The following is a 21,814-nucleotide window of genomic DNA, read 5'->3' on the forward strand; positions in this document are numbered from 1 at the left end:
CTCGTTCTTGATATAGATATACTTGAAAATGGCACTCGGACACTCAAGCAAGGTGTGAACGGTCAAGTATATTCGGAAATACTCGCTGCTCGCCGCTCACATTGAGCATTGCTGCATGCTGCACGCACGTGCGTAGACACTCGATTCAATTTACTTTATCATGTGACGGCCTCGTGCTTCATGGTATTTTACACGCGGCTCGGATTCCGCTTCGCGAAGCGTTCCACGCAAACGCAGGGCGACATGCTAATAAATAGCAAAATAATGTGGAGAATGTCTTTCTTAGAACGTAATTCTTAGAATGTCTTTCAATGATCAAAACTATTCAACTCTTGTTAGCTGAGCTTGTAAAAATGTTATTTTGACACTGTGAAGCGTGTAATCGAGTATTTTATGGTTTGAGAATGTGATATAATTTTTAAATTAAAGATTTAAAGATACATAAAAATAAATAAACATATAAGAATATTATAGATACAAGTTTTACAGAATCATCGGATATTATATCTTTCAATCGTACATTATGACTAAATTTGTACGAGTTATTTAAATTACAAGGTACGTTAATACAATAATTACGTATTTACGAGTTTAAAAGGAAAACATAATATATATGTCACAATTTTATATATATATATATAATGCTTTATTTAATTCTCGTATAAAATTACAAGAGAACAGTTTATATTACATTTATATCTCATAATTATAAAAAAAGAATGTATGTATTGTGTATGAGAGTATTTCACAGTTCATTGTCAAACGATTGTAATAAACGATCGCTACACACGTACCGTTTTCTTTCGTACACTTTCTGCATAGATCCGTCATGCGCGACATGCGTGATCGGTAAAGTTAGAGAGGCGCTCGTGAAAAACCTTCAAGTATCTTCATCCACGATCGTAATTTGATTTAGTTGAAATGTAAGTGAAAATTGAAGATATAAAATTACTTATAAAAATAATTTTTATATATATAAATCACTTATTTTTAGATTGATAACACGACATGAAATTTCCTTATTTCTTTCCGAGAAGTATCGCGTCATGTTTATTTTTGGAATTAATAGCGAATTCAGTTGACTACTAATGCGCATTGGTGCATATTGAAGCTATCGTTAACACTGATCTTAGAGGATAGATTTAATGAGTGACAATGAGTGTAAGAATGAAATGCAAATATTTCGAATTATAGATAAATATTTTATATAACATCTATGTATGTGCCTAACATAAAATGTATTAAGAACCGTATAGTTTAATTTGTTTTTATATATTTATAGTAAACATATCTTTACGTCAATATATGCACCAGTGTGCACTGAGTGCGTCCAATCGAATTCGCTACAAGTTTCGCAGAAGCTTGTCCACGAATTGCACTTTAATGCACGATGGTAAATAGTAAACCGCTTCTGTCTCGGAGCCGGAATCAACACATGGATTACTCTCGACTAAGTTCCTTAAGATGAACTTTTCTTGAGTCCTTGCCATCTGTTGCCACTTGTGTACTCTTGAACTCACAACGAAGTAAAAGAACAAGTCAATAAGCAGCTTGAAGTTTTCCAGCGAGATTCGTAGCCGACATGCTTTGCAATGGACTGAGTTTCAGCCTCATTGACCTAATTCCGTACTATATGATATCATGAATTTGATAAAATAAAATTTTACTTTTCTAATACTATTTGTAAAATTATAAAATATCAATTTTATTACAAAATTTATTTATTTGATTATATATTATGAGAATATTATTTTTTTTATGCAAAAGTAATTGGAACGAAAAGAGAAACTCCAAATGTTAATGAAACTTTTTTAAGATGTTACCTGCGCTCGTTCATGATGAATACATATTATCGGTAAATTTTCTCAGTCGTGCAATTTTCTCAGGGCTGCGGTTAGCAGATCGATCGATTTGCGAATAAATACATAAAGGCGCGCCTCGCTCCGCGTTCGATGTTTACCAGAAAATCACGATCCCATCACCTCATTTCAATAAATGCGCGTCTGGAAAGTATCTAATCTCTGGCGAGATAAGCCTAATCAAAACTTGCCACTTTACTTGTATCCTCGTAGAATATGCCGTTAAAAAAGGTCGTGTGGCATACTAAATGATGCGTCACGCCGGCAATCGAAACTGGATCAGACTCTGAGTCGCCGCGAAACATCTTATGTAACGTCGCAATCTTGTTAATCGATAAGAAAACGCGTGCGATTTTAAGTTCGGTAAGGTCAACGATCTATCGAGTTTCTAATAAAAGAAGTGGTCTTTGAAAGCACGCGTGGAACGTAACCGCTTCTCGAAATAATCGCTAGCACTTGTGTATAGTATATAATAGTGTCTCTGAAAATAATCGGTCGAATTTCAACCATTCGCAAATCTGTGATATTCTTAGACGACTCGGGAAAATAGGACGAAGATTACTTTACCTAAAAAAATAAACTAATCTGTGTGATAATATTTTTGCACGTTTGCGTATCGTTTTACGCTACCGCAGTAAGGGAAGGACTATGGTATGGTTTACTACATTTACGCGACCACCCATTCATTTTCAGCGCGTTTTGTTTTACAGGGGAACGAAAACGATTGTTCTTCGTGAACGCTCAACCAAATAACGCCAGTCCACTTTTCCCAAAAGTCCCCTAACACGAGGCGATCCGTTCGAGCGGTTCGATAAACATCTTATTTCGAGTCGTGTCGAAACGTCGCGGTGGTGTGCCGCATGCCATGCGATCACTAAAAATACACGACACCACGTAACCCGCCCCCGGTGCACCGGCACTCGGTGAAACTGCAATCGAAAATAAACCTCTCCGAACACCTGGCACCCTCTGTGTTCTATTCTGCACCATCGGATTCACATTTCATCCGGCCCTCTCGGCATCCTTCTCGCTCGTAACGACACGCGCACCTGTCCCATGTATCCTCCCTGTCTATACGAGAGATACGACAACATTCGCCTGTACCTAGTGAAAACGTCGAACTCGCAATAGTACTAGATATCCAGTATATTTTATATAAGGTAATTGTATTGGTAGAACACAACGTATTCCTTTCAATGCGCATAAACTTTATTTTCATATTATGTATGATAATACAATTGTAAGTATATATAATTTAATGCAAATCTGGAACGCAGCACGTAAAATAGAGACGATAAATAACATTGTTCAACAGTCGAATTCTCGTGAAGTACAATCATATTTAATACAATTCCGAAAATATTTTCCTCACTGAACACGATGTTGTTAGAGTTCGCGTACAAAAGGAGAAAGATTTCTTTAAATTTAATAAATGTAATCATTAGAATAAACCAATTAAATTTATATTCTTTGAATATTAACAAATTTAATTGATTGTATTTAACCTAAATTTTTAGAATTAAAATAGTTTTTATTTAAAATTAAATTATTTCAATAAAATAAACGTAAATGAAAGTTTTGAACCAAATTTTTTGTTTATGTAGCAATTTGGAGTGAAATGAATAAAAAAATTTCAATTTATTATCTCTCAATCATTTACACCCTAAATTACTATAAAAAAACCTGGTGTGCTACACCCATTCTGATAACATCGTGTCCAGCGCGAAAAAAATTTTCGGGATCTGTACTGTGACATTTTAAAGAGAAAAAACAGTGACTTTTTGTGGAACAGTGTCATTTTTCTAGAAGATGAAAAAGCGTATATGGATCCGTAAAATGGAATAATGAGCTTGCTATAACAACACGTGATATCGATAGAATTGACAGAAAGATGAACGAATGTATCAATATCGTTCGGAAATACACAGTTGCAATATCGCTCAACGCGCTTCTCGTTCGCTCTTAGTCCGTCCACGATAAGATTGCGGTGCAATGATTTTATGTGTTTGCGAACTTCGGAAAAATACACTTGTAGATAAGCAAAAATCAATATTATATCGCGTATAAAAATGTAATTATTTGTTGCTGATTACATAGTCGATTACCCTCAATGACTGCCGATGAAATCATGTCCTTGAATGGTTTTTTGGACAGGTGACCAATCTTTTAGTGCCACTCATAAAAAGAAAATGTGTTCGTATAACTTAATATATAGCTTGGATTGAGATTAAGGGTCTCATGTTTCTTCTACCCATTAGTCGGATAATGTAGCTTAGCCAGACAAATTGCGGACATATTACTCGTTGAAAAGAGAATTTCAATAAAGAGACATAATCTGATATATTGCGTTAAATATTTACAATACTTATAATATTTATTTATAATATTTACACAATAATAAAACTGCAAACTTAAAAATAGTTTTTTCACTAATTTTTGTGTATATATGTTTTACAAAATTACATTTTAATTATTCTTTTACACTAATTACTTAAAAATATAAAATTTAAAATGAGTGCATATCAGTTTTTAGTGATAAATTATTAATTTTTTCCACGCGATTGCAAAAGTTTATTGCTGTCCGAAAAGATATGGAAGAAGAACTCAGTTTGAAACACCAGGTGATTAAGGTCAATTCTTGCGAGTCGATCAAATTACGTCACGAGATTTGGTGTGAGGGTAACATTAACCATCTATATCTGCGATTCGATGTTGGCATCCTTCCAAGGGATGTTAGTGAGATTCTTAGAAAGAGAGAGTGGCGCATCGAATCACTTTTTTCTTCCTCCTCATTCCTTCATACCTTCTTATCCTCTCTGTGTGCAGGTCGACGTACGCGAAAGATCATTGGGTTTTCTGGGTTAATCACCGAGCTTCAGTCTTACGCATAGAAACTTTGTTCGATTTGGCTAGGTTTTCCTAGATGTGGTGATGCGAGAGTAGGTAGCTAACGATCGTGTAGTACGCATATATCTACTCTTCTATTTTTAATTTTTAATAGAAAAATTAAGAAATATATATATCGATCTACTTATTAAGTTTGTTCCTTTTATTAAAACAAGTAAAATATAAATAATATAATATAATATTCTTTATAATATTGTAATTTATATATTATGATTATTATTACAAGAATAATGTGAAAGAAATTTGACGTGTGAAATAAATTTAGAACTTTATTTTATTTAAGGCTGGTTGTGTTCCATTTTTTTGGATAAAAAAACTACGTGGTAATTTACTTACTGGATAAATAAAGGAATAAAAGAATAAGAGAGTAAAAAAAGTAAGACAATGAGCTGAAGTTTACCGAAAGGTGGAACAACCCAAAATCTTAATTTAATCTTTCCAGATTACAGATTTAACTGACTCGTAAACGTTGAAACGTTTTGAATAAGATAAGTTGTTGATTCTTCATAATTTTGCACGTACTGTTGCTTAAGGACCTTGTCGCTGTCGTATCCGGGGTAATCGTTATCGAAGTGTTTTTATTCGATTTTATTTGGATTTATCGCTCGTGTACAATTCCATAAATTGTCGTAATCGTTGAAATGACGCGAATTTAATGTAGTATTGCATCGGTTGATTATTGTAATGGGTATACCCAATAATTATTAGTTATTTCATCATTTTTCATTGATACATTGATATATTATTAAAATATTTTAACGTATTAGCACGTATTATTGTGTTACACACTTAATTCGTCATTTAAAAGATTATTCTTTTGTTTACGTTAAATAACACTATTTCCAACATTTTAAAGTTCAAAGTTCTTTAATAAGCAATTTTAATTATTTATAATGCTGTATCATATTAATGCAATACAAAAAAATATTTTTTGTTATGTTACATTTAAAAGGTAATGAACAAGTTATGTTTTTTACTCCAAGATACATACGTATACATATGTATAATTTATGATAATATTTGCTGTGATAACAAGATTCTAAAACGTCATTGAGTCCATTCTCGATCAATTCGACCGTTAGTCATCGCTGCAGCTGTTCCAGAGAAATTATTTTGAACAAGGCGTTTATTGTCGTGCATCGTAACTCCTAATATTGAGAAGTTGACACATCGGGAAGTCACTGGCTTCGTGCCAGATTACGTTGGGAACTACGGTGTTGGTTCTGGACAACGACCCTGCATTGCGAGAATCTTTATGGTTTACTCACAATGTCTTAATCCTTTGCAATCCGAAATACTTTGTTTCCACAATTTTATTTAATACAGTCTATAATATATGAATAAAAAATTGTTATTATTTGTAGAGATTTCATAAATATTCTTTCATAAATATAATGTTTGCCAATATTATAATCTCGTTATAGATTCGAAGGTTCGAAGAATTATACAATGAACTACTACTACCATACCTCAATAAAAAGATATAACATCTTTTATTAATATTAATAACTTATATTATTTCGAATTAACTACTTGTTATTAATTGCATTGGAAAGTATTGCCAACAATGCTTGTGTTACATATTTAATTCGTCATTAAAAAAATTATTCTTTTGTTTACGTTAAATAATACTACTTCCAACATTTTAAAGTTCAAAGTTCTTTAATAAGCAATTTTAACTATTTATATCATATGAATGTAATATAAAAAAATATTTCTGTTATTTAAAAAAAAAAACGTCAAGTGAGCAAAAGTATCTTTAAATATTGACAAAGATAAAGAAAAATGTTCTGTATATATAGTCACATTCTTTTAGTCACTAATGCACTTGTGTTGACAGCGTCATTTTCTTGATGTCCATGGCACCTCGGGTTATCGCAAGTGTCACGGAGAAGAAAGTACAAACGCTTTAACTGCTTTATAGAGTATTTAGTCTTCGAATCGATCGTCTGTTTGCATAAAAACCTTGCCTCCATCGTAAATCAAATTGGCAATTTGATTGCACGTTTTAATTTAATTACTAAGAACTGTGAACGCATTATAGCGCATTAGAGAATGAAAGAAAGACCGCAGCAGATAAGGCATTGCGTCGTAAGGATAAGGATTCCTCTCGTATAATACGTTCTATTAAGTCGCGAAACAATCGCGTTGGGATGTCTTTGTGCAAGTAGCTATAATGCAACGAAACTGTACGTATTTAATTAGTCGACGATAATCCACAGCTTGACTCCCGGTCATCGCAAACGTTACGTGTCAAGGCCGTGGATTATTGCCGTGTCTTGATGATCTCATATTGCAGCGAATTGGACACAAACGATAACGTAACGCTTAACAATGTACGTTTTTCAATTATCTTCTTTAGAAATGTATAATATACTGCTCGATGATGTTGAATTACATACTAATTATACTTGTAGATTTTTCTAGTAGAAAAGATTTCATTACCAAACAATATTTTATTATCATGAAATCTTTCTGTAGAAAAATAATATTACAAGCATAATTAGCATGACTTTGAATCTGATGTATCTCACAGAACATATCTGATGATATGTAAATTAATAACTTTGTAGCACATTTGGATCTACATGATGGACTTCGACACGTGACGGCATGATTCAGAAACGAAGCAGCATTATAAATGCGTTTTTTAAATCAAAAGTGGCCTTGATCTATATTCACAAATTACTCTACAGCTATCATCCGTTCTCAGCTGTACAAACAAAAACGTTTTGCCTCTTTTAAATTGCAGGCATTGCAAATACATAATTACACGTACAAAATGATTTTTTAATACCTCAAATATTTGTATCTTTTTATGAAAGAATTTTATCTTTTAATTAGAGATGTTCACTCATTTCAGATTGAAGGGACATCAAAAATGAGAAAGCACAAATTCTCTTGCATATTATATAGAAATATTTTTCAATCGATGGAAATATAAAATACAAGTATCGAAAATTATCTTCTTATTTCAGAAAGAAATTAAATTATATTTATTTCTTTGACAGTTTGTCTTAGCTTTGAAAAATTTTACTTTAATTATGCATAATTCATTTTGAGATATATTATTTATTAATGAAGGAAATAAAAACGAGTTTTCGGAACATATTTTTACAAATCGATTCTATTATTGCAAAAATTTTTATTGTGTAGGTTATTATGTAGGTATTTTCTCGCTTTTTATGTCACAATATAATTTTGAAATCGTAGTGGTGAGTAAGTAGGAGTTTTAATTCTCTAGGTTTGGCCTTATTTAATCTTCTTGTAATGAATTGCGAATGATATCCATATTTTAGTGATTCCCAGTATAATTTTCATGCATACGAGGTATACTCTTTCTTTGAATAGTAACATTAATGCGTTTAACCTGAAAAATTGAAATGCCAGACTTCCTGGGAGTAATTTGAGAGAGATCGATTAACTTCTACTGTTGCTTGTAATTTACAAGCAGCTCGGGGTTGTGTCTCGTATACCTCCTTCTAAATGTTCTCTGAATGTGTGTAGCGTTATCTTCTATTTGCAGCTACATAGAATGGCTAATTACTCTAACTCCAAGATATTAATATAAATCAAGGGATTGCAGCGATTATACTCTAAGCCTAATAGGCTATTAATATTTATTAGCATTCCTTAAAGGAATAACATATATAAAATGAGGCTAGTAAAATTAAAGTTGTTTGTTAAAAAATATATAAAAATGTGGTTTCTATTAATTTATTATATGTATATATAATATATATATATATATATATATATATGCAATTAAAGATATATACTAAATATTTATTTTTAGACTATCTTGTCTACGAATATTTTTCATTACACATAATTAAACTTGTTATCTTTAGGGGTTAATTAAATTTATATGAATGAAAACAATTTTGATAAATGCACCGCGTGAGAGTCTTCAAAGACCTTCTTTATCGTTGCCCGGATAGCTCAGTCGGTAGAGCATCAGACTTTTAATCTGAGGGTCCAGGGTTCGAGTCCCTGTTCGGGCGTTTTTTTTTCTCACATTTTTCCACCACGATCGAATACATTCAGTTGTCATCAAAAGGAGATTTTTATTTGGTCAGTTACAATTTGTGCGAGGATTTCGATGCCAGAGTTCATTCTCTAATAAAGAGTTTGACGATGAATTCTAGCAACGATCCCGAAGAGAAATCCCATGGGTCTGTCGCTGTGATTCGGTCGTTCGCACCGTTTCACTCTTCCGGATCGTTCCATTATCTCCCTGAATCCTGTCTCTCGTATTTGCTGCCGTAATATGGGAGATGCTTGCACACTACCTTCCAGTCCGTTATCCAGGATATAGCGAGTATTGATGCCGCTCCGTAACATAGGATCGAAATTTTGCTGCGAGAGAAAAACGGAAGATAAGATTTCGCAGTTTGACATAAAATGCAGTGAGATCTTTTGAGGATACTTTTAAAAAGATAACCGCTTGATTCCGGCAAATAACTTTTTTATTATCGAATTTTTAATATTTATTTCAGTTTTATAGGCACATAAATTTGTCATAGTATTCGTAATATCGATAAGCTTATAAATAATTCATGTTTATGTATATTTCGATCTGTTTTATAAATGGTAAACTACACTATAAATAGAGTATATAAAATTACATAAATAATACATGAAAAAATTCATAGTAAAGAGAAATATCTAAAATTTTTGTAAAATTGTACATTTTTACAAAAATTAGTACTTCTATTTTTAATTGCGTAAATATATTTTATAGATAAATATAAATATATTTATAGATGGAAAATTACAATAACAATAATATATTTTATTCTTTCTATATAAATGTACAAATTTTTATTACATGATATAGTAATAATATTTACATATATTATATTTGTATTTTTATACATATATGCATATATCAGTTTGAAAAAAATTGTACGTAATTTGTAAGTAAATTAATACGTAAATGTTTTTAAACATAAGTTCAATTGTAAATTTATTTTTTGCAAATTGTAATTATTCTAAAGAAGAATAATTTTATTTGTAAATTATAACTTAATATTTGTGTAAGTATATATTTACATCTTTATGAATAAATCCAAAAATTACCTATTATAATTTTATATACAATTTTTGCAGTGTACTTTGAACGGTGAGAAACTAACTCAACAACTTAAAAATTTAAAATATTATAATTTTATATACAATTTTTGCAGTGTACTTTGAACGGTGAGAAACTAACTCAACAACTTAAAAATTTAAAATATATGTAGATCTCAAAGCACAAGTTTTATTAACCTCATTTGTAGGTTAATAAAATTCGTGAGCATAAAATTCACGGCATAAAAATGTAATTTACAAATCAGCGATTTTCTTCGCCCTGAGTTTCCATCTTCTGTAAGACGGCGGACGACTACGTAACGGGAAAGTCATTGTGTGTGTCGGCGATTTATTTAATGCAATTATTTCATAAAGATTGCACTTCCTGACGCACATTAATAATTATCGTTTTGTTAGCATGTTTTTTTTGTTTTACTATCGAATTATGATCGGTTGTAACTCGATTAATATCATGTCGTTGTGGACACGCATGTGACTCTTTTTTAGCGGCATCTAATTAGTCTGCAATACGTATATCCTTTCACAAGCTCGTTCTACTCTTATACTTCTCTCTTTTTGCACAAAATAATTTAAAAATTTACTCAGTCTAAAATTGTTAATAAAGGAATTTATGTTAACTAATTTAAGGATATCAGGTATATTAAAATTAAAAATTTATACTTCCGTATAAATTTTCTCACTTTATCTTATTTTTCAAAAACATGTTTATTTCTTATTAAAATTTTTTATCCAAGTTTTAGATTGTTCCGAAACTTTTTGTAGGTTTCATATACAACATAAAAATATCTTTAACTTTTTTTATAATTTTTTAAATTTTATTTGAAAAATATATGTAATGTATCTTCAAAGAATTATTTGTCTTCAAATCTCATTTTGTAAAATTATTTAAAAAAACACCTGTGGATTTCTGTATCGATGTAGTACAAGGAAATAGAAATGTTAGATCTGCATTTTACCAATTTTTCTGCAAGTTAAAAAAGACTTACATTTCGCACAATGTATATTTCTTTCGAATTTTCAAATAAGTTCAACGGTTAAGAGAGAAATTGCGCAGACCTTTTTTATGAGATTTGTCTCGCGATGGTTCTTTTGCATAGAATGCTTATATGTATATATATAACGAACACGTGCGCTTCATATTCCCAACACAACGCTCAGGTGAAGGGTTCCGCATGCAGTTGCTGAGAATATTCGGCTAGAAGCATATATATGTATTACAACTATATGCTCTTACAGATATTTCGAGGTTGAGAGAAAGAGCTGGATAAATACGTGGTAAGTGCGCAATTAAGGACTCATTCAAGACTCATATAAACATTTCCTGCCGGCAAATGCCTGACGCTTTAACGCGAAATCGCATATTAGAAGACATTAGCGATATTTATGTAGCCGTTATCGAAACGGAGCTAATTGAGTCTACGGCAGTACTCGATTTACGTCATCCTGTTATCGCTTGTCAAAAACGTTAAACGTTAATTAATTGTTACAGTGCGATAGCGCGGAACCGATGTCACTAACATCGCCGATTTGATTTTCCTGATAGTGGCTGTAACTATATTGTATGTTCGTTAAGTTCCTTGCTGTATATGTTAATTAATTATCAAGTAGGTTCCGCATTTGCATTGCACAAGTACTAATTGAATGTTGCAGACGATACAATCCAGATGCAAATTTGAACAAGATTGGTTTGTGAATAGTCCGTAGTGTTACTATCTGTAATGCAGTGTCGATAGTTCTAGTAAACTGAGCATTTCTATATATATAATACATTAAAATGTAAAATAGCATTTTTTTTTAAATTTATTTATAGATTACAGATAGTAGAGATTTATAATATAAATGCGTAATCCGAGGACTACACGGAAATAACGGTTTTGCTGAAGTATCTAAAATGTTAAATGCGAGTCTGTAAAAATTATTTTACTGAACTCTTAAAATAATTATGTAGGATATTCAAGCAAGCTGATTGTTAGAATATCAAAATTGTTTGTAACACTGCTTACATCATGTTTGAGTTTTCTACATAATTATTTTGATGGTGCAACACAATTACTTTCGATCTGTATATTGTTCTTTCTGTGTAGGAATTCCAAAAGATATGTAGCTATATATTTTTCTCTAGCTCGTCGATTGTATACATTAATTATTGTCATTCCCTCTTTCTTTAATATTTTGTATTTGAAAAACGGAAAGAACACAAATTTATGAGGACTATCGGGTAGAATTGCAGGCCGTATCGGGAAGAGATAAAACAACAAAGCCATTCTTTCTCACAATAAGTTTATTCCATTGCAAATATAAGGCCGTGTTTGCGGAAAAAGGGGATACTTTGCTTCCGTCACGTATACGAACTATGTTTTAATTCCTTTGTTTAATACATCGCTTCTCGATCGTTATACTCCCACGTTTTTTTCTGCTGCTACTCACCCTCACCCTTACCCTTGCCTGACGGCTTTTTTATCTCTTAGAGAATACCGTGCACATGTCTCTCTATCCACATCTCTGGCCGTTTGTCGAGCCGAGATTCTCGTGAACTCGTTTTCCTTCCCCTCACGATACACAAACTGCACCGCGTGACTCCATGTGGCGTCGTAGCGGCGGTTGAATTAAACTAGAACTGGTTTATTTTCCTTTTACCGATGTTTTTCCAACTACACGCGTTTCTCTATTTTCCCTGGTCCCACCAACCGCGAGAATTAACGTCTTCCCGAAGTCGGTTTACGTAAAAGATACCATATCGTTTCTCCTGTTTCTACGTTGATAAATGTTTCGGAATTTATTCGCTTTATTTGGCACACGAATAATCTCGCGTTATTATTAAGATATTTTTCAATGCTCGAAATATTTTATTAGCATTTTTAATATAGAATTTCTTTCTTTTTCATTTATCTGTGCTCTATATAATTATTTGAAGAAAATAGGAGATTGTCTATGAGAGGAAATAGTTAAGGATACTGTTCATTATTTTAAGTTTGAAATAGTTTTTTTTTTTACAACTCTACATAAAAAAAATAAGTTTGCTTTTGCATAAAAATCACATTACATTCCTTTTGCGATTTTTTCTCTTCGAGCGCTAAGACATCATTTGCATTAAACAAGATTTATATTCCGAATATGTAAAAAAAAAAATTAATATATATATAGTTAGTACATATATTTGACTTTGAATGATGAAAACGACTTTTCCGAGAACAAAATATATCGAACATGTATGTATAATATATACTTATATGAATTAGAATGATATAATTTTCGTCTCAAAATGATCTTATTGTTAGGAACCTATCCGTTTTGTTACAGTTTTTATCAAATACTCTATATATGTGTGTTAGATACTCTTAATTCTCGGAAAGTTGTTTCCGTCATTCAAAGTCAAACGTTTTAATTATTTATCTGTGTGTATATATATATATATATATATATATATAGTCATTATACATTTCAAATATAAATCTTATTTAATGCAAATGATGTCTTATCGCTCGGAAAAAAATCTTGAGAGAGAAGTGGCGTGATTCTTATTAAAAAAAAAAAGACTTGTTTCTTTTAAGTGTTTTTGTTGCCGATGAGGTTAATCGTGAGCATGTCAATTATGCCGTAATTATGTTATAACAGGCAATTGTCCTTGGCAAAGACCTAAACGCTTCGCGACGTTATCCTTGAGCTTACGCGATCGATCATTTCCTATCGTTTCAGCCTTTCAACTGACATATCAGCTTGCCAATCGCGAATCGACGCGACGTGACTCTTTTCATTCGCGTCGCGATTCCTCGACATCGCTACACTCTTCCGTATTTCGATTACGTTTGCAAAGACGACAGCTAACGATCGTCCGCGATCTTAAATCAGCATCCTTTACCGTTACCGATGCGCTTCGGCATTCGTTAATTATGGCATTCAGTAAGAAGTTGCAGCAACATCGAGTCTCTTTTAAATGGACATTGCTGAAAGTCCGCTTGCGCATTTGATATGTGTAGATGGCAAGTCTAGCGTACATACCGACAATTATGTACATTTCAGTCGCGACAGAAAAAGAGGAAAGCAAATCGAGGCTATCGTGGGAGCATTGAATTTACGGTGGCGGATTAAAGTCTTGAATAGCACATAGTGAAAAGCAAGGATTGAAACGAGTGTAATTTTGATTTTTCGTTCGGACAGCAAATGACCGTAGGACCGCTGATTTGTGGAAAAAAAGAACAGTTTCGATGTTATGGATATCGAAAAAGTAAATCATTAGCATAGATTTTTTCATCTGGAATATCTTTCGCATTCAAACTTGGAACTTGTCGAGATTATTTTTTTTGCGTTTTCTACTGAAAATTTTAATATGTAAAAGAAAATTTGTATGATAATATATTATAAAATAAAGATATGTGATACATACATTTGTATAATTAAGCACGTAAAAAACAAAACAAATAGTTTCAAAATGGACGGTCAATATAATGAATTCGAAAAAGTCAATTGTCAGAATAAAACAATTTTGTCCCTTAATCTTTAACCAGGTATAGGTGGTTTAAAAATATATAATAGTTGGTAGCTGGAGCGCTTAAGAATAAGCTAAAAATAATTTTAATTTATTGTTATGTGTTTTATTAGTATTTTTTACTATATTACATTAGTCATACCTTTATAAGATAGGGAAGTAATGAACTTTAAGCTTTCTGAGCATTTAGGTAAGAGTTTTTATTTTTTTTTTCACAACAGATTTTAAAGAAAACTATACTTAAGGTGACTGTCCCACCTACTCACTTAAAAATTAATATCGATCGACTATCTGTGTTTTTATGAATTTATATTACTTAACACACTTTATGTCATTAGTCTTCTGCAGTATTATCGTCTTAATTTAATCGTCGTTTTCACGATGACGTTTCCTTTTCGCGGAAACCTGAAAAACAACGCAGTTTTGCAATTTAATAGGCGATTCCCACGGATTCTCAACTTCGCGATCGTGCGAATAAACAACTCTTCTAATTAAAGGTGAACCGAAGACGCCTATACGTTATACAACAGTGTGATGAGGATCACGGGTGTTCGAGCGTGGGTATCATATCAGCCGGCGATCAGTATTCAATGGACGTGCCTGTTTATTTGCGAGCGTGCGGGCATTTAAATGCATCCGAAGTGATTCCCAGAAGACACTCCCGGCGATTGAACGCATTCAGTAGCTCGCACAGCGTGTTCTCGTTTTCGATGCCTCGATACACCGACCGTGTCGTGCCACGATGCAACAGCGAGCGCGTTTGAATCAACGTTGCGGTCGTAAAACGGAAAACGGTATCGATGCGTTCGGACCTCTCGTCATGGGAGAGAACATCCTTCGGATTTCATCGAAATTGCCTTCGAGTACATTCGGACTTTCAATTCCATTGTCTTGATTAATTTTATCAGCCTTGACGAAATATATTTCATTGCCCAATAGAAGACAATGGCAATGTTGAGAAGCTGTGTTAAAAGGCTTCGCGATAATCAAACGAGCCGGGCGGAATTAAGGATCCAATCTAACAATTCATTGCCATTTCTTTTGTTGTCTGTCTGCGACTTTGTTGTGCCATGAGTGAGAGTTGAGCGAATGACTAGGCGCGTGGTGGTCGTTCTATCCCCGAAACGGTTCTACCAACATTTCGTTTCCTCGGATCCGTAACGAAGGTCGTATTCCGATTTACGTTTTCCTGCCGGCTCGTAAAACGGCTTCCGGCGACACCTGCATCCCCTCGAAAGCCTGGGAGGGGAGACTTTATGAGCCGTGGCGAGAGCCAAAGTCGTCGCGCGTAAAACGTTAACTACTCCCTTTCCGGACGAAAGAAACTATTTCTATTTAATTCCGCGATTCTCTCGACGCGCGCGTTCCTCACGCTAACGACCATTTCGAGAGTAGAGCATTTTCTTCTTCCCTCGTCTCTTCATTTCCTTTTATCCTGCGTTCTTATTCTTAAGCCTTTTTGTTGAAACATTATGCACGTCTTGATTTTCTAGTTCAGGAATATTTTCCTCTTTTATTAGAAATTAACGAAACAATTTTATCGTGCGACGTAGGTACGCGAAATTTACGATTATTCTCTTTAATGAATATTAAAGGTAATGTTACCTAAATGCCTTACGCACAACAAAGGAAAATGTAAGAAATATTAGGGACAGAGACAAACATTACATATTAAAGAAATAAAAAATTAGGAATAGAATTGAACGTAACTAAAACAGTCGTATTAACAGCATCGTTAATTATGCAATGTTATCATTAACTACACAATAATGCTATCATCTGACAGAAAGAAGAAAGAAATTATTGTGAATCCAGAATTCTATAGTAGAAGAAATATTAGGAACTGGGGAATAAATATTAAATATTTCCATTATCCATCGTACATGTGGCTTTAAATTCATAATAATTTCTTTTCTGGTAGACGATAGCGTTGTGTAGTTAACGATGCGAAATGCGACTGTTTTGTTCCTATCGCGTATAATGATATTGATAAATTGTCGAGAACAACGATAATTCCAGCGATGATGTAATATCGTCGTGACTCACCGACGCATTTCGCGAAACGATATCGTTTTCCGTTGAAATAATGTTAATTCATCAAAGCAAATTCATGGAAAACAATTATAATGATTTCTTCATTTTTTCCTCTTTTGCGTAACTTGCAACTGGTGCAATTACCAGTGTCGATATAATTCTATAATTTGATCATTGCTTTGTTATTGTATTTTTTAATATTGCTTATAATATTCTTCGTGTTTTATAATAATTAAATTTAAATTCGCGATCTTCTACGAAGACAATAAAAAACTCAAGAAAGTAAACTGTACATTTCTATGAAAAGGTATCTGTCCCGTGATTACGGAATGTCTGTTCTATTTCTATCGAAACAGATTAGAAAGGAAATAAATTAAAAGTTTCAAGTATATAAACATATGTACACAGTGCACTATTTTACGTATTGACGTGTGTTTTATAAAATATAAAATTTGAATTATTTTATATGTACATGCACGAGAACTTGGCAATAATATTAAAAAATCTTCAAAAAGGAACTTTCAATTTTCCAAACTGAAAGTTCGCTTTTTACATAACGAGACAGCTTTGAATAGTGAATTAAGTTAATAATGCTATCATTGCAAATATAATATAAATATGTAATGCAATACTACACACAAATTATAATTAAATTAATAATAATGAACAAATTAGTTGTTACATTGTTTGACAGTTTATTCTTTTTTATATAAATGGATAAATTGACTGAAGGATATACTTTTATTATACAAATGTTGAGGCATCTCGTTTTTTAATGTCAGAGCGCAATCTTGGACAAATTAACTTGTTCCATTTAATATTTTAATAGTCTCTGAAAAAAGTGCCATTATTTGCGACAATATAATAATTTCCGTGAGTTGTTATTTCGTTCTTGAAATTAATTTATTCTAAGGAACAAACTGACTTGTTCTTTTAAATATCCACGAATCGCTCGCGACTAAATGATTTTTAATATGAATAATCAATCAATTTTAAGCTTTAAATATAACAGGATCCAGCAATCTCTATCTTCAAAAATATAATTATTGAAACAGTATAATTATATTTAGATTTTTGAATTAATTGTTTGATATATTTAGATTAAAATAATTAATGTAATTCTTTAATTACGTCTGAGAATAAAAATTACTTTTATATATTAATTTTATTTGTACTTTTAACAATTTTTTTTATGATAACTTGTTTACATCTATAAAATTTCAAGGACAATTTGGATGGATGCATATCAACAGTTATAGCCCTAAGCTACGATCACTCGTCTATCGTTAAATTTGCTATCAAGGATCGTGCCAAGTACTCTTTTGGTATTCGCATGTGCACTCATCACTTCGATTTGCGCGGCTTGAGAACGCACGCACGCACGCACGCATTGCTCGTGCGAGCGCGAGTCAAGTGTCGAACCGTAATCTTGGGCTCTCTGGCAGAGGCCTGGCATTGCTCGAGGGAATATCGAGTTGAGCGTAGTAGACTGCCTGGTGCCAGCAGCCATACGAATCCCTCTCCTCGCTTTATCCTCGCTTTAGTCTACGTTCGTCTTTCTTTCTTCTGTTCTCTCTTTTACCTTCTCTCTCTCTCTCTCTCTCTCTCTCTCTCTCTCTCTCTCTCTCAGACCACTACTTATTCTCTTCCAATGTTACATCGTCGTCTCTTTTTCTCATCTCAGAATTTGCTCCTGTTCTCTCTTGAGTTTGTTCCTTTTTTCGTTTCTCTTTTTGTTTCTTCCTTTCATGACTCTTGAAACCCTCAAGCTTTCTTTATCCGTTTTTATTTGTGCAATATATTGGTTTCTATGTTTTATTTCTATATTATTATTTTTAACTCATTATATTTTTAAATGCTTCTTGTTGTGTGGTTGTATTTATCTAAGAAGAAATTTTTCATAATGTAGCAAAGTTCTTTTATATTTTTTTCTTTCTGCCTTACTTTGATATATTTTTATATCACGCCTTCTTTGCATTTCTCGTTTCTATTTGTATTCATAACTCTTTTTGCTCTACTGATCATTCATTCTTCCTTTTTTGTAAAGAAACTTTCCTCTTTTGGCTTTCTGATTTTTCTATCTTCTTTCGTAAGTGTGTACGCGCGTTGCTATTTCTTCGTCTTTTCCCCTACTGCGTTGAGATCGAGCTAAGGGCAGCCAAATTTTCATTTTATGTAATCTGCGATATAACTACGACGATCACACCATTATACACTTTGAGTGCATCAACAAGGACGTCATATTCAAACGAACTATGGAAGTGTTTGCATGATTTACATACATGTACTTTTGGCAAACCGCATTTTCTTTCATCATACTTGGTAACCTAGATCGGGCTCGCGCTTTATAGGTCAAGTGCCAGGCAACCCCGTTTCATTTTGAACTATATTTTGCAAAGCGATTGCGTCATTCGGCATTGAAACGATCGTGAAGCGCACTATATAGGGTTATAAAATATTAGATATTAATTTAACCCGCAAAATAGCATACTGTTTTTGCATTTTTTTGTATTGTGATCACTATATTTCAATACACATTAAGCTTTTGTTACCAAACACAACTGTATATTTTCATAAATATTCAGAAATGTCAAGAATTCACAACTACCATTTGTCTTATAGTTAATTCGGAAGTGATATAACACAGATCACTCGCTCTTTGACTTTATACATCGCTTGGCATAAGATCTAACATTTTCGCATAAATATACATATACTCCAAGTCAAGATGCCAAATACATAAATCAACAGATCGAATTTAACTGTGCTGATTGTATCAGCGTTAAGCGCATCTCTTAATAAAATGATTCATTTTTTTTATTAAATCGAAAGAATAATCAATTACATATTTATCTATAATTTCTCTTTTCTTATATCAGTCGAATGAGTAGAACATATTCACTGTTAAATCACTCATTCAATCAATAATCCATCATAATGTGTGTTATTAACATATATTGAGATATGTATTATAATATAATATCGTATAACATTGTTATTGATAGATCATATTATGTTAAATACGAACGTGCCTTTTTTTAGTTTTTATTTTTACTACATTTATTAATCACTAAGAAAACAATTATCCATTTAACTAAATTAATTTAGTCAAAAGAGTAAATTTTTTTCTCAGTGTAGTGTCCGTAGTAACTTTTCATTAATGTATAATAATGTATTGTCTAATACAATATGAAACATCTATTTCTTCTTCTATGTGTTACTTCTATTGTCATCACTATCTTATTCGTTGCGACATTTTATGATTTTCTTTGACCATTTTTATCGACTTCAAGTCGAAGTCGCAATCGTATCTCCCTAGGCGCTGCTGAATGTCGAACTTCATCGCGCGATGAATATTGAAACGAGAAAAGATGCTTTCTGTTCGTCTTGTCATATTACGATTGAATCGCGTTACAATCGAACATCGAAATCTTGATGGTCCGATTGTCGATAATTGTAATGTTCACCGTATCGGAATAAATTCATGTGCATATAAGAAAATTATAATTCTCACAGACAAGTTGGATCGATTATCTCGAAGAAAGGAAGGGAATCTGGTTTTTTTTTCTTGTGAAAAAATTCAGAGTCCCTTCATTCTCTAAGCAAAAATCGGATTACGCCACCACGCGGTGAAACTGTTCGATGATAGATTGGAAAACGATTCTCACTTTTCACCACCGGAGATTCTCATTATCGGGAGTTGCACTTGAGAGTAAAATTCTCGAGTGGGCACTCAACTTAAATCGACGACACGTCAGGGACATTCGCGCGCCAGATTTTCCGAACTGCTCGGTGTATATTTGCGCAAAGTATTTTTCCGATACTATACACGGCACCTGCTTTCGCGCGCGTCGTATCGAGAACTTATGGCAATCTCTCCCCAGTATTTCGTGCAGCAGGGAAAAATTGCCGCCGGGACGAAATTTCTCCGGGGAAGCGCAAGATCGCACTTGATTCTGTACGCTTATTATATACTTTTCATAGTAACTGAAACGAATAATCATACGTAATGTCTGCAAACTTCGTCGTTTTTGCACTGTCTTTCGTGATTTATTACTATGCAGAATTACTTTGCTTTACGTAGAAAAATTAAGAAGCTAAAGCGTCAACTCTAATCTGGATGTGTTCATAAAACTCGTACATCATAAAAAGTCATTTTTTAGATATGCAGTTTTCTATTTTATTTTCTCTTATTAAGTAGTGCAGTGTAGCAAACTACTTTATAATTGCACAGTGTTGATTCGGCCGTTTCTCTATCCGATTGTCAGTTTACAAGATTTCTCAGAAACAGTTTAGTCTTTTCAGATTCTGTTTTCGGTAATAGATACCTAAGAATCTTAATTTCGCCGAGGCAAAGTAGTTAATTAACTGTTAGTCCTGTTTTCACAATATATGATTACCTAAAGATTAAAGGTTGCCAAGAAATTCATGAATGAACTTTACTGATGAATCTCTTGGTAACCGTTTTTCTTTTAACCTTTATATAGTTAACCATATATTATAAAAAGTAGCCTAAGAGAATCAAAAGTCAAGGTCATCAATTTTAAAGGTTACTAAAAAATTCACGAATGAACTTTATTGATCAATCTCTTGGTAACCGTTTTTCTTTAATTTTTCGATATAACTATATGTATATTGTGAAAACGAGACAAAGGGAATCATTAAAGTCAATTTTAAATCCGTAAAAATTTATCAATAATTATTAAAATTATATTAAGATTTTTTACTGCATTACTTACAAGGGAAGTTCGGCAAGTTTAAAATTACAGCATCTAAACATTTTTTTTCGCGATTATATTTATCTACTTTATATTCTATGCAGTTTCAGATTTTTTAAATTTTACACTTACCGAACTTCCCTTCAGTTACATCCATAACTGTTACAAAAGATTTATTTTTATTCTTAATTTATAAATCTTGCAATTTGTGAAATATTCCATAGCTTTGGTTCGATCATAATTTTTCAGACTTGCAAATATCTTATGATGTTACTAGCTCATGAATGTCTGGAAATTGGAAAATCGGCAAAAAGAATAAAGAATAGAAGTCAACCGACCATATTCTGTATACGAGACATAAAAGAGTGACAAATATTTTTCGCTTGTCGCAGTATGTCAATCGAATATGAAAGTCTTTTCGACTATCGTACGCTTGTCCAATCTCGAAATCTCGTGCCTCTACCGTTTGTTGCGAATGACAATGCCAATGTGAAGCTTCGAAATTGAAAATGTGTCGGAAAATTTTTCTTTGCAGTCAGAGTCTCTGGCAAAAAACGGGGATGTTTCAGAAATGTCTTCTCTTTCAAGTTACAACAACGAGCGTAGTATGATGTAAAATAATCTTATACAGTCTTATTTGTTTAATTATATTTATTATTTTAATTAGATTTCGCTCGTTTTTTGCAATGCAAAGTATAAAAAAACGGTCTAAATCG

At 32.6% G+C, this 21,814-nt stretch overlaps 1 non-coding gene across 1 annotated transcript; it reads left to right on the forward strand.

The window, feature by feature from the left end:
- Positions 1-8,697: 8,697 nt before the first annotated feature.
- TRNAK-UUU (transfer RNA lysine (anticodon UUU)) lies at positions 8,698-8,770 on the forward strand. The gene has a single exon. It is a non-coding gene; the product is annotated as a tRNA-Lys (tRNA).
- The last annotated feature ends 13,044 nt before the right edge of the window (positions 8,771-21,814 follow it).

The sequence above is a fragment of the Cyphomyrmex costatus genome, unplaced genomic scaffold (assembly GCF_001594065.2).
Source record: "Cyphomyrmex costatus isolate MS0001 unplaced genomic scaffold, Ccosl1.0 scaffold32, whole genome shotgun sequence".
Lineage (NCBI taxonomy): Eukaryota > Metazoa > Arthropoda > Insecta > Hymenoptera > Formicidae > Cyphomyrmex > Cyphomyrmex costatus.